Here is a 15,072-nt window from a genome sequence, read left to right on the forward strand (position 1 = left end):
TTGCATAGCATATTGAATACAACAACAGGTGAGATAACAGTCAGTATAATAATAGCATGCCAGTAACAGGTATGGCATAAGGCCAACAACATAGGTCATTCAACAAGATATGTTTGTATGCAACCATTGTAATACATAACAGTAATAAAACACAAGGCCCAACATAACATTTTGAGAACGTATGTTATTAGTAAACCATAACCGATGTATAACAATAATAAATTATGATGCATATAAGGGGTGGAAGGAGAGAGAAATACAATCCATTAATACCAGTATAGGCTATATTGTTTGCAACAGTACTCGTATATACTGTACAGGTCTGCCCTTCCTTTATGTATACAAGTGCCCTATAACTTCTGTAGCATGCACATACCTCTCAAGCTATCTGCATGGGACAGTATGGGCCAAACTGTAACACCTACAGGTACACAACTACAGAGGACTATTAGATGTCAAGGGGACAGATATGACCACCAAGGTGTACTGCAGACTGGTGTAATGTGACTGTGCTATTGACATAAATCAAGTCCATGATAGATCTGTGACAGAAGGATTAGGCAACAGTGAGCACAGTCCATGACAGCATGACACTTGAGAGACATGTATCATGCATAGTACAGAGAGTTTACGACTATCATGTCATCCTTGGTAGGCATGGGGTTAGACTATCAGCAGACATTTACAGACACACCAGGCATACAGCCATACCAAAATTATACATTTTATTTATTGTATTAACTTTTATTAGTATTGTACTTGTTGCCTTTATTTTCTGAAGTCTTATCACATTGCTGAGCAATACTATTAACAATCTGTTACATCTGAACACACAAATTATTAACCCATTCTAACGGCTACTGCAGCCATTTATTTACCTGTAATTTCTGTGGGAGAACATCTGTTAACAATACATAACTGATTCAATAATATTTACTAGTACTTGTCACTGGACTTGAACCCTGTTATTTGTGTGACAACATGTACATCAGACCTAGGATTTATCAAACTGAGCTACTGAGCCACTGCTGTATATTGATTGACTATTTGATTAGAGCTCACCTGCTAACAAAATATGACCTGGTAATAGAAGTACAGTGTTATACAAGACTGCACTGACAGTTGAACACGCATGCACTAGACTCATGAATGACAGAGCTATTAGGTGAACTGTACATTCATACATAGAATGCAGGTGTGAACAATATACCCCTAATGGGTGGAAATATTTGTGATGTGTACAAACCATATCGTAGTGCTGGGTTGGCTACCTGACCCATATACAGTTGTAGATAGTATATGTGCAGTCTACAGCTATTACAGTTTCATACTTGCCTGCAGCATTGTAGCTGAGAGCAGGAATACATATAGCTGAAATGCAGTGGTTAATCCAAGACAGTCCTGATATACACAATATACCTTGGGCATTCCTATTATTGCTTCAGATCTTAGTGCAGAACAAATATCATAATGCATTATATCTTGTAGTACAGCTCCAACTCTACAGTTTTGCAAAACACGCTTTATTAGGTAAACTTCAGTCATTTAGTGGTATTCTTTGTGTTTTTAGTTCACAGTAGATGGAATACTCGATTTCATGAACAACAGCCCAAAATACACATATATTGCACAACACAGCTTTATTGGGATGACTTCATGCAATGACTGGTATATTTTTCCCAGACTTTATTGCAGAACATTTCATATAATGCAGGTGTTGCAATACAACTGTAATTCCACAATCAATGCAGTAGAAACTTTAGTTCCTTAACATTATCAGGTTTCATGCTTTCATCTTTATTGAACTATGCCTGGCATTATTCACTTATTGCAGTCCAGGTCTATGACCACATTCATTGTAGTACAATCAAAACTGTATATACCAAATGGCAGTTAATACATTACTCTTTCTTGCTTATATGACTATAGATTGCAAGCTACATCTGTACTCAGCACACTCACAACACAACCTGGCCAGGCACCCTGCATGGGCCTCTATGTTGCGAGCTCTGTCCTCTGCAGCTGTAGGGAGAGAAGCACACCATTATGTGTATCTATCTATCACACATTCAGATTAGATATTGGTAAAACAATGAAAACAGTACTTACAAACTTGGGGGGGGGGGCATTCTCATCTTGAGCATCCTGGACCTGGATGTCCAGAAGTCACCTCTTCCATCTCTTCGGATCATCATAATGATAACAGACCTGCTCAGTTGTGTGGAGGATACCTGTAGCACTGGTGAGATCACATGCCAGCCAATTCCAGACTTCTGACTTGTACTCTGATCGCTGGTACTGGCCCTGCAGCAGCCAGATATCATGGTGTTTTACAAGGAGTCCAACCGTGACCCTAGACACCAAAATGCCTCACCACTATGCCCGGAAGTGCACACTCTATCCAACACCTGCCATAGTTCCTGCCAGGTTCAAACTCCAACTGGTTCTGCTGTATTACTGACTGTTGGACTTAAATAAGCCTGTTTTCCCACCCTTTACCACCATTGGGCAATTTTCAAATGTGCAGCACATCGCTTAGCATTGTGCAAACCCATTGAGCTCAGCTGAGCTGTGCTTAAACTAGCAAATACTTAGCACTGCTTGGCAGTGCACAAACATACTCAGCAGAGTTGAACAGTGCTTAATCAGGTTCTGCTTGACAGTGCACAAACCAGCTAGGTGGAACTGTGTGATGCCAAGCAGTGCTAAAATGTTTCTTGTTTCAGCAGTGCTTGGCATGGCTTAGCACTGCTTGGCAGAGCTTAGCTGAGTGCAGCAAACTCACATTTAAAAATAATTAGCATAATATTCTCTTGCACCATAAAAGCTTTCTAACCCTTCCCTGTATTTGAACCCTGGACCTACTACACCTATGGCTGGCACTCTAACTATTTGGCTACCTGGCCATGTGGAATACTGCTATACTTTTACATATACCTGTCATTTACGTTTAAGCACTGCTGAGCACCGCGACATGCTCTGCAAACACACTCAGCTATGTTTAAACTTGACCTTTCCTTCTTAAATAAATGTATCTGGTGTCTAATTTCAGATGTCTGGCATGTGTTCAGTGCTGTGCACTGCACAAACATAAAACAATTAATATAATTAACATAATGACACTTTATTCACTTGCATACATTGCTATTCAGCACTTTGACAGTGCAGGGGGTGTGTTACCCATCTCGACACAGTAACACAGTCCTTACACTGATTCCATAACTGTGTTACATGGCTCTCCCTCAATACCGTGCCTTCATTAATATGCATTGCAAGCTACCAAGGGGGTACCGAGTACAAGAACACTGTACTTTTCATGTAGGCTTTACACTATGCCTACATGGATTTTATTAAGTCCCCAGGATTGTTCAGATATAAATATTGCTTGTCTTCATAATTACTAGTAAAAAGCTAGGAATATCACCAGTAGAGTATAATATACTATGGAGATTGACAACGTATTTTTCTCTCTCTCATGACATTATGCCCCATGCCCCTCAGTAGTTTACATCTCTGTTATGAAATCATGATTGTAAATATAAAAATATGAACAGCAAGTGGCAAACAATAATTAATATTGCCACTGCAGGAAGTCCCATTTTGGCATCCTTTTGTTACTTACATCTTGTCCTTTCTTTTTCTGCCTATTATTAATTAGTACATTACTTTGTTAAAGAAATCAGTCCCAGTAGAATGCCAAGACATGTTATAGGAAAGCCTACAAATAAGGTGTTATAGGTGTGGCTGAGTTAATCGACAGGAGCTGATGACAATACTTATCTTAACACTTCTGTGGGCTCATCTGCTCACATAGGTTATACTGGGGATTGTCTACTACCAGACAATGCAGAACTATCACAACCTTTTGTGTATCTATCCATGGTTAAAGACTGTTGCAAGAGGCTCCTGGTATGGTCATCTGGAAGTGGGTTGCTCCTGCCACTTCTGAGACAGATTTTAAAAATAAGCATTTTATTGCAGCTTCTGGAAATGTAAATGCTCATTGGTTCCCTTCAGTTGGTCAGCATTCTTTATGTGCTGCAGGTCACTGAGGCTCTACCATCTGCCACAGGCTCCTCTGGTCAGACTGGACATCAGATTGGAGTGCCAGGCATCATTTCTACCAAATTCAATGCCTCTTACTTAATGCCTTAATAGAGAGGCCTAATATCATGCTGAGTGCTCCTCGACGGCCATTGGTTTTCCTTTCTGAAATTCCTTTTCTTTGAAGATCTAGACCATTGGCCATGTTTACAGGTGAAGCAGAGTAGAAGGTGTTTGTCAGTGATTATTATCAAGTTGCAGGAATCTATTCCTTTGAACATAAATGTATGATGCACTTTGCTTGTAAGAGTGATTAAGGACTGAAACCTTGTTTTATTTTTCAGCTGAAGTGGAAAAGAACTCTGAAGATATATGTGAACAAACCTTGAAGACAAGCCCCAAATTTTCCACTGTGAACATGGATAAAAGTAAGAACATTATCATTTTTTTATCATTCAAAAGCTTAGCAATTATTTTGTAGGAGGTTGTTGCTCAACCATTCTTCAAATTCTGCCCCAATCTCCACTTCCTTGGACATCTTATGCACCCTGCTTTAGCTCATTCGACGTCTTCCTTAATTTTTAAGGCTATTTTTGCTTCTTATGCCTGCTGACCAAATTACTCCTTCACATTTCCTGGTAACACCTGACAGCACATTGTGACAGCTGAATAGCAGATGTACCATCATCTAGTCAGCCAGAAAAGGATGATGCTTTTTCCTCTGGCCTTTGAACTGGTTTCTGTAACAGTCTGGTTTCAACAGCCACTTATAAAGTTGTCCAGTGGCATGCACGTACTCTTGAGTATCTGTCTAATGTGGCTACTGTGCTATGCAGAGCTTTATGGATACAAACATTTCAGCCCAAATGCTGCATGCTCAGTCTTCTGCCCACAATAGGGACAGTCATGAAACATTCTGGGCTGTCCCCCTGGATGGGTGAGTAAGCTTTGGTCACTCACTGCCATTCTTTTGCCTGCTCCTCCAGAAAGCAGGTTGCTAATCAACCCCCAAGTCATCTGGGTCACTGTCAGGACTTCATCCTTCCTTACCACAGAGTTGTCCTTCCATCTTTTGGAGAAGTCATCACTGATTCCTCTGCAGACCTTCCATTCAATAGCTGTTCTGGATCTGAACTACCATGAAACTATAGAAAACCAAGCTCAACAGGCATTTTTAAAGTGACCTAGCTTGTTTATTTAGTTTGTGCTACTTCTGTTTATCAACAAGTTATCCTCTGTAGTGACTGTTTGCTGATTCCTTCATTTTCAGGGCAAAAGCCACTGCCTACTTGCTCCCTGTGTTGGGTTACGGCTCTTACTGTTTTGATCTGTAATCCAGGCAGCCACAGCAGATGGGCATAGGCAAGAAAGAAGAAAGCCTTACATACTGTTATTTATTTATTTATTTATTTGCTATTTATTTATTTGTCTTTGTTTACCAGGAAAGTCCAACTGGGTAATACCCATTTTCAGCAGAGGTCCAGGGAGAAAAGCTCCATTTGTTTACATTACATTATACTAAGTTCCAGTTAAACACAGAGTAGTTACATTTCATTTACATTTATACACAAACAGTAACTACATTTGTACAGTCTAAGATTTTACAGAGGTGGAAGTTACTAAAGAGAAAGTCCACAGGGATTGTAAAGGCAGCAGTTATGTATAAAAATTGTTTTGTCATTTCAGTGAGAACTTGAGAGTATTCTGTTTAAGGAGAGTATTTGGAGAGTATCTTATGGTGAACACTAAGTCTTAACCTTGTGATTAGCATGTGCAGGACCAGGATTGGTTAAGATGTTGTTTAATCAGTGTTTTAAAACTATCGAGGTTGTTGGAGAGTTTATTTGTCTGGCAATACTATTCTAGAGTTCAGCAATGTATCGGAGTAAAGTGAATCTCCTGCAACCTGGATGATGAATGAGTTTGTGTGCTTTAGTTAATTGTCACTATGTTAGGTAGTTGTGTAATTCAAACCAGTTTAATTGCTTTAAGCTATGACAAAAGGTGGGTGCTATGAGGGAGATTGGTGGCAATTTTAGCTATTTTATTGTAGCAGGAGGCAAGTTTCTTTCTTTGAGTATTGTTTAAGTTTGTTAGGATAGGAGCTGCGTATAAGAGAGCTGGCAATAAGAAGGTGGTGGCTAGAGTTTTTCTTGCAGTATCTGTAAGGAATCCATTGATCCTATAAAGGGAGTCTAGTTTCTGGTGTGTAGATTTAATGGTGCGCAGTATATACTGGTGATATTTGAGATTGTCATCTATTATAACGCCTAGAAGTTTACTGTGAGTTACAGTTTCAATAACAGTATACAATTATTTAATTATAATTACACAATTATATAATTATAATTATATAATGACAGTTGTACAATAGCATACTTCTGAATGATGTAATGTTCAATGCCCTGACCCTCTCACATGTCATCTATTATCCTTGTGGAATACTACTGTGGAAAAATGCCATTCTGTGCTCTCTGGGACATGCATCTCCTGCCCCCTAGATAGGGGTGACAGATAATCATATCATTATTCCTTTTTTCCCAAATGGCTCCTCTAGGGTCTAGGCTGCTACTCAGATCAGTGTAATGTTGGTCACAGTTAGGACTTTCTCACTCTATGCTGCAGAGATACTTATTTATGTATCTATGTCTGAGGTAGCTGGACTGGTTCATAGCATCATAGGAGGTTACTAGGCTATTGACCTGGAGGGCATTTCAAGCCTAGCCATTTCATCCCAATGTAATACCATAGATACTCTAATCAATACCCAAGGTTTTATTTATTAATGACTGCCCATGTCCAGGAGGGTTGTTGGTGTTATCCCTAGTAAAACTTTATGGTACCCCATCCACTCATCCAGGTTTATTTTGAACAGTGTTGTAGAGATGCTCTGCTTCACATGAACTAGCAGCCTATTCCAAAGATGTGGCAGTCACTGTGAGACAAATCTGTCCCTCCAGCAATTTGAAGGGCATATTTGGGTCCCTGGAATGGGTAGCTCTTGTCCCGTTTGATTTATAGATGTGCAGCAAATTCATTAGGCTTGGGTCAGACATTGCTGTGTAAACAAGGTATAATTCTCCCCTAAGAAGTCTATATGATACTGAGTATAGTGACAGGGACTTTAGTCGGTCTGTGTAAGGCACATGCTGGAGTCCCTTGATCTTCTTAGTTAGAAACCTCTGAGGTCTCTCCAATTGCTGCAGGTGCTTTGTACAGTACATGCCAAAAGGGACGTTATACTCAATTATGGGCCTGATTAGTGATGAGTCTAGAGGGGTTATAACCTCCTTTGATCTAGAGGTGATGCCTATGCTAATCAAGTGTGCTATGTAAAAAGCTTTCCTTACTACAGTAGACACATGGTGGTCAAAGTTAGGGTTGCAGTCTACTTGTGATCCCAGATCTCTTACCACTTTGTAAGGACATAGGGTATTGTTAATTTGATAGTGTGAAGAGACATTGTTTTTACTGAAGGGAATGATGATGCATTTCTTTGCATTAAGTTTGAGACCATGACTAAGACACCAATCGGTGATCTGCATAAGATCCTCCTGAAGTACACTGACATAATTTGGAGATTTGATAATTGCACCCAGTTTGCAGTCATCCACAAACTTGGTCAGCCACAGCCCCTTAGTTGTGGCCTGAACTTCTGAGAAATATATACCAAACAGTAGGGGGCTCCAGCACCGACCTTGTGGCACTCCGCTGGTGACAGGTCTGCTGGCTGATGTGGAGTCACCCACTTTAATAGCGTGTGATTGGTTTGTGAGCCAGTTGGCAACTCATTTTATAACAAAGGAGTTTACATTCAGTTTGCAAAGCTTATCAGTAATGCCTGAATGTGGGATTGTGTCAAAGGCCTTTGCCAGGTCGAGGTATGCTGTGTGCACAGATATGCCCTTCTCAATGGCTCTGGTCACATTTTTGAAGAAATCCATCATGTTTAACAGGCAGGATCTGCCCTTGATGAAACCAAATTGAGTTGGATCCAGGGTTTGGAGGTCGCCTATGTCTTTATGAGGTCCATGATGATACGTTCCATGACTTTACAGATGTGTCTGGTCAGACTTATGCATCTATAATTCCCTGGGTCTGTTGCTAAGCCACCTTTGTGGGGGGGAATAAAGGTTGCTGTTCTCTATTCCACAGGAACAAAGCCAGTGGTTAGGCTGTGATTGAATAGGATACGTAATGGTGATGCTAGTTCATGTTTTAGTTTGTTTAGAAGATAGCCTGGGATGCTGTCTGATCCCACAGAGGCTGTGCTTTTTGCCTTAGACAAGGATTTAATGACCTGATCTTCGGATATATAGGGTGGGTGGACATTGGGAGGCAAGGTTTGTGATAAGTTTGGAGGGGATAAGGGTGTGAAATTATCGCCAAATCTGTCCGCTAGTAGGTTTGCTATCTCTGTGAGATCAGTATGTGTGTGATACCATTAGTCACTAGTTTGGCACATGCCTGGGTCCTACCTTTAAGCTATGCACATAGCTGCAAAAGGCCTTATGATTATCCTTTGCTGTGACTGTTAAGTTTTTCTCAAAGTTGTCCTTACAGGATTTGACGTTATCTTATTTGCCTGTTGAGGTTGAGGAGGGTGTATTTTCATTGCTGTGGCCTTGCCTTAGTTTTCTTAGACATAAACTTTTTGCATTTGTTGTAAAGTTTGTTGATGCTGACTGTCCACCAGGGTGGCTTTTTTTACTTGGGGCTCTGGCTTTGATACTCTCTGGAAAATCTGAGTCTATACACTTATACAAATGATTGTACAGGGCTTTAGTGTAAGCTTTGGTGTAGTTACAACTTCCAGCTGTGGTGAAGCTTGGAATGCATTTATACTTTCCCCTAGGAGGGCATAGTTTGTTTTGATGACATTTTTTGTCTGACTTCACCCTTTGTGAGTTCTGGTGCTAGTGCCACTTTGAAGGCAACTGATATATGGTCAGATTTAACTAATGAGGGTCCGAAAGTTGTGGTGGTGCATCTGTTTGTCATGTTAGTGAGGACCAGATCTAGTATGTTTGTTCCTCTTGTTGGGGTTTGAAAAATATGTTCCAGGGCATTTGAGTTAATAAAGTTAAGGAACTTTTGCACTAGTTAGTTAGGACTAGAGTAGGTTTCCCAGTTGATGGTGGGATAATTGAAATCCTCCATGACCAGAGTGTTTGGCAATATTTGGATTGACTCCAGTTTGGTCAAGTAGGCCTCGTGGGCATCATGTTCCATGGAGGAGGATCTATAATTAACTATGACTTGAGTGGGGGTCTTACCCACAGTAATCTGAACATGAAAAAACTCCATGTAGTTTTCCAGTCTAACTAGTTGGGAGGTGAATTTATTTCTAACATAGATAGAAAACCACCTCCTTTGGTTCTCACATGTTCATTTTGAGGTCTGACGTTTTGAGGTCTGAAAGTGTGGAAGGCTTTGTAGCCTTGCAAGGCCAGAGTACTCTCTGAGGTCTTGAACCAGGTTTCTGTGACTGCAGAGATATCTATATCCTCTAGTGATAGAAGTGCTTCCAGGGTATGCAGTTTTTGGTTTAAGCTCCTAGCATTTCGCAAAATAACCCTCTTTTTGCTATGGCTGGCAATTTTCATGTCGGCAGTTTTGTTTTTGAGACCTTGCATAAAAAAGGCACTATAGGGGAGGCAAGACCTTTTGCCAGCAACTGAAAGCCTAGTAGTGTCAGGTGTAAACCATCTCTGACAAAGCAGCTAGGCTGACCACCATGTTATCCCAGGCTGACAGAAACTGGATCCCCTTCGAATGACACCACAAATTTAGCCAATTATTGAAATCGATCATTTTTTGTTTATCCTGTAAAATCATTCTAGGTGAGGGTAGTATGCTGCTCAAGGCTAGGGACACACCCGCCTGGGACACATACTTGGAGAGCTCACTCATGTCTCCCTTCATATAGTCCAGTGAGGTACATCTCAAGTTGTTCCCTCCAACATGAACTATGACAGAGTCATAATGGTACTTGTTGCTGAGAGGCCTGAGTGCATGCATGATCTGACAAATCCTGGCACCAGACAGGCAGCTGATTGTGACTATCTCCTTATCTAACCTGGTGAGTGGGACATCCATGTGTCTCACTATGGTGTCTCCAATGACACGAAAATGTGTTTTTTGAATGTTATACCTTAAGGGCTTGGTAGGTGAGCCACTGGTGTTGGCATGTTTCTTGGGTGTGTGGGAACTGTGTTAGTTGTAGCAGTATTTTGTTTTGGAGGTCTCTGGTGTTTCAGTAAGTTTTCTGAGAGAATCCCAGAGTATGTTGATTTATGTGTTGGGTGTGTTCTATGTGGATGAGTAGTGGTACTTTGTGCATGAGTAGTGGTGGGTGAGTCGACAACCTCTTCAGTGTAACTGTTTTGAGTGTGAGAGAGCAGGGATTCAAGATTCTTGGTGTAAATACATCTCTCGTACTCTGTACTAGAGTAAGTTATTAGTAGAGGGTTGTTAGTGCACATGAGGCAGTTGTTACACTGCCACAGGAGACCCAAGTCAGCAAGGCTGGCAGGAAAACAAGGGTAGTCCAACTGTCTATAATGTTAGGTTTGAAGAACTGTTATCACAAAGGGGGTGCTTTCAGGACTGATCTAGGAGGTGCTCTGTAGATGGACATTTCTGATGGCGTTTTTGGCTGGTGGTTTAATAGGTCACAGCTCACTAGCAATACTTCTTAGACCAGAGGTAAGCTAAACAATAAGACTACACTAATATACTGCAGCTGTAGTTACTTTCTCAGCTACAGCCTTATTACGTAATGAAACAAAAAGAAAAATAACTATAAAAATCAGAAAAGGATAGTCAAAGCAAATAAATACACATTCAGTGTTACAAGTCAACAGTTTAATAGTATGGCAACTTCCACAGCAGCATACTGTTATGAAGGGACTAAATGCAAATAATCCCCACTACATACAGCTTTGTATATTACTTACCTCTGAGAGTAGTCAGACTAAACTTAGACTTAGAAGTAGGTGAACTTCAGATATGCACTCCATTCAGAAAAGGATTTGATAGCACATTCTTGTGCAATGCTAGAGGCCAGCCATCATGAAAGGATTGGAGATAAATCAGTTTAGAATGGGAGCTGAAAATTTATACTTATGAAGGTACCTTGGGTGGGAAAAATGCTCCAGGTAAAGAGTTTTCTAGAGAAAGGATCAGGAGCAGTGTCACCATAGGACACCCTCAGTTGGTGTAATATTGTGTCAATGATTTCTTAGTCCCCTTCCTTCAGCCAATCAGCTCGTGATCAGCTGGGGCAGGGAACCAAAAACAATTAAAAAAAGACTTACTTTACAGTTGTATACTTCTAATGCCTTATTGTGCTCTGTTATAATTGTTTTCTTATCTATTTAAAGTTTATGGTAAGTATATGATAACGCATTGTTAAGGTTCTTACCAGGTTCTGTGTTATAGTTTTATGTGCCTTTATCCATGGACATTACTAGAAAGGGTCTGAAGACCAGTTTACTAAACTAGTTAGTAAATAATAAATAAGTAATCAACACATAAATAAATCAATAAATAGGCAGTATCATATATGACCGAACTCTACCGTTTAAGATATCTCCATGTGCAATGACTACAGCTGTATTTTGTGATGCAGTTTACATTTTGAAATGGCATCTTTGTTTTGGCTGCTTACATCCTTCAGAAGATGGAATTTAATTGTTTTCTTATACCATTTTCTGATTTTCTGAGGTAGCACTATCAGTGAGATATTAATAGGGTTTTTTTGCGAAGCGTGACTAAGAAATTTTATCATTCTACAAAATGTCCTTCCTTGTTCTCTGATTGGCCACTTGGCTGTATCCAAGGATTATGTATCAGTAGGCCACCTCTGCATTTTGAAATGAACTTTAATCGTACATAAACTAGTAAGTACATGCATGAAAAGCAACATACTGAGATAAGAGCGATATTACTCTGGCATTAAATAAGCATTGTATCCCAGTGGGTCTCTACTATCATATGAACCAGTACAAGAAATGATTGTGAATCAATACATGCTGATAAGAGCTAAAGAATACTAGAATTAGGTGTTTCAGGATAGCAACCCAACCATACGTTTTGCATTGCGGTGCCCTCATATCAGACACAGTAAGTACAATCAAGAGTCAAGCAACAACCTATGATCAATAAGAAGGACAGAAGTTGGTGTGTGTGTGTGTGTGTGTGTGTTTGTGTGTGTGTGTGTGTGTGTGTGTGTGTGTGTGTGTGTGTGTGTGTGTGTGTGTGTGTGTGTGTGTGTGTGTGTGTGTGTGTGTGTGTGTGTGTGTGTGTCTGTGTGTGTGTCTGTGTGTGTGTGTGTGTGTGTGTGTGTGTGCATGCACGCGCACGCGTGTGTGTGTGTGTGTGTGTGTGTGTGTGTGTGTGTGTGTGTGTGCGTGTGTGTGTGTATTCTGCTATAGACTACCACCACATTTAGGATTATTTTCTCAGTACTGCACCCAATGAGTGCTGGAACAGCCTCTGGTTAACCACATGACCCTGAAGTTGATTAAACAGGTACTCAAAGAATGAATGAATGACTGAATACCCTGACTAGGAAGGAAACTGACATTTTTATTTTTTACTAACTGGGTACACCCGACACATATTTACTTATCTTCCATATTTACTAATATATTCTACTCCTATGAAACTGACTAGAAGGTGTTTTGCCTCTGTATTAAGTACAAAAGAGCTGAATCAGCTGAATAATATAGTATACCTTTGTAATAACTCTGACAGTTATATGTGTGCGGCAGACAATGTCAGCATTAAATATATCCATGCACGCATGGAAGGACATGAAGTAAAGACTCGTTTATCCAGAGTACTGTTATCGTGCATAATGTGGTCCCATCAGACCAGCATTTCCGTGACGAAAAGGTGCATAAAGCAAAGCATTGCTTCTAAGGACACAGCTCCCAATAAAGGATCTGATCACTAGTTTTAGGGGCTGCAAGCATAAACGTAACTGCTGAATTTGAAACACGTGATGTGCGTAATACTTGTTTGTTCTTTCTAGATTACATCAGGTCAATGGTTGACAGTGCTATTGAGGAAATATGGGAGGCCTACAAACGTGGCGGTGACAAGAACAAACTTCATTCATCAAAATATTTCACTGCTGTTGACAGTGAAGTTCATATGGCAGCGTATAAAAAGGTAATATCACCGAAAAAAGATTTATTTTTGTCAAGATAAAAAGATTTCACTACTTTTCTGTTATGTACTGGTTTCCAGCATAAGGATGTACGTATATCTTTCGTTTGCACTTGCTCAGTCAGTATATTTTGCATCTCCTCCTTGTATTGATGAGCACCCAAAGAAATAGGACAGTTGCTCTGTTTGCATAATAATAGTTTTAGACTTTCATTTATTTATTAGTAAGCAAAGTGGATCAGGAAGAACCTAATCCTACATACCAGGCATAAGTAATTGCATATAATGTTCATGTTTATCACAAATTCTTGTCTGCAAATCTGCTTTAAGTCTAATAAAAATCATATAAAAAAATTCCTTGCTATTCTGCTTTGTCAAGCTGCACCTTGATGACAGTTTGTATCAGCACAAGTGATTCTTTTTTTCATTACTTTTACTAAGCAGTAGCTTTTTTAATTGGAAGGCTAATGCCCCTTCCTCATATTCACTGAATTCAATTAATAAGTAGCATAGTTTATTAAGATGCAGAAGCTGATTTCCCTGGCTGAATGTTCCTTTTGGTGTTTAACTCTAGCTCCTTATAATGGCCCACTATCTATATTTGAGTAGATGTTATCTGTACTTTGATATATGGCAGTAAAAGTATCAAGGCTGTTTTGAATCCAAGTTGATATTTGTTTAAAAATAGTTGCTAGTGGTTTGGAAGAAAACTTGCTTATATACTTTTTTGTTACTTTTTTGAGAGGGGATGGGATATTAGATTAGAACAGGAAGAACTGGAGACCAATTGTATCTGATTTCTGGTTAGTTGGGATAGACAATATTATTAGGAAAGAGTTTGGATAATTGAGATAATGGTTTAAAATATTGGATGCAACCTTTTACCTTTTTTTTTTTTTTTTTTTTTTTTTTTTTAGAAATTTCACATGGGGGGGTGGACAAATATGAGAGAAGTGGGGAGAAAAGTGTGGAGGTTTAGACAGACCTGAAATACGATAATCTTTAAGCATGTTAGCTGAGTCTAGGGGAAAATCAGAGTCATCATGGGAGGCAATGGGTTTAATTCAGAGCTATTCTTTCCTAGTACTGATTTTACTTCTGAGAAATATGTCTTGACATGAGATGCTGAAACATTTTGCTTGGCTGTATAATTGGATTTTTTATACTGCATCTGGCAGTTTGTTTTTGATTTTAAGTGTGTCTACTTGTTAATTGGTGAATTAGATTTCTTCCAAATTTTACAAGGTAAGTTTCTTTGTTTTAGTACTAGGCTGAATAAGGAGAAGGTTACTGTTAGCTGCCTGTCGGGCGCCAGGATCAGCCACATAACACAAGCACTCAGGTCACTACAAAACAAGTATAAATATGACTCTGTCATTGTCCATGTTGGTGTGAATGACCTGGGCCGTACCTCTCTGGACTACATGAAAAGGGACATGGAAGAGCTCTCTGATCATGTAGCCCAGGCCGGTATGACCCTGACCCTGAGTAGCATCCTGCCCTTACCAAGAATGATACCACGGTATAAAGAAAAAATTCTCAATTTCAACAACTGGCTAAGTTTCTGGTGTCATTCAAAGGGGATCCAGTGTCTGTCTGCCTGGGATGACATGCTCAACAAGCCACGCTGCTTTGCTAGAGACGGCTTGCACCTGTCACCCTTAGGCTTTCTAATACTGGCCAAGGCTCTTGCCTCCCCCATAGTGCCTTTTTAGGCAAGGCTCAAAAGACAAACCTACTGCCATAAATAGCACAAGTAACAAAAAAACTGAAGGTAGTGCTACTCAATGCCAGAAGTCTGAACCTCAAAATGCACGCACTCGAGGCACTCCTCAGTATGGAGAAAATCAA

The sequence above is a fragment of the Protopterus annectens genome, chromosome 6.part0 (genome assembly GCF_019279795.1).
Source record: "Protopterus annectens isolate FY-2018-M chromosome 6.part0, PAN1.0, whole genome shotgun sequence".
NCBI classification, from domain to species: Eukaryota; Metazoa; Chordata; order Ceratodontiformes; family Protopteridae; genus Protopterus; species Protopterus annectens.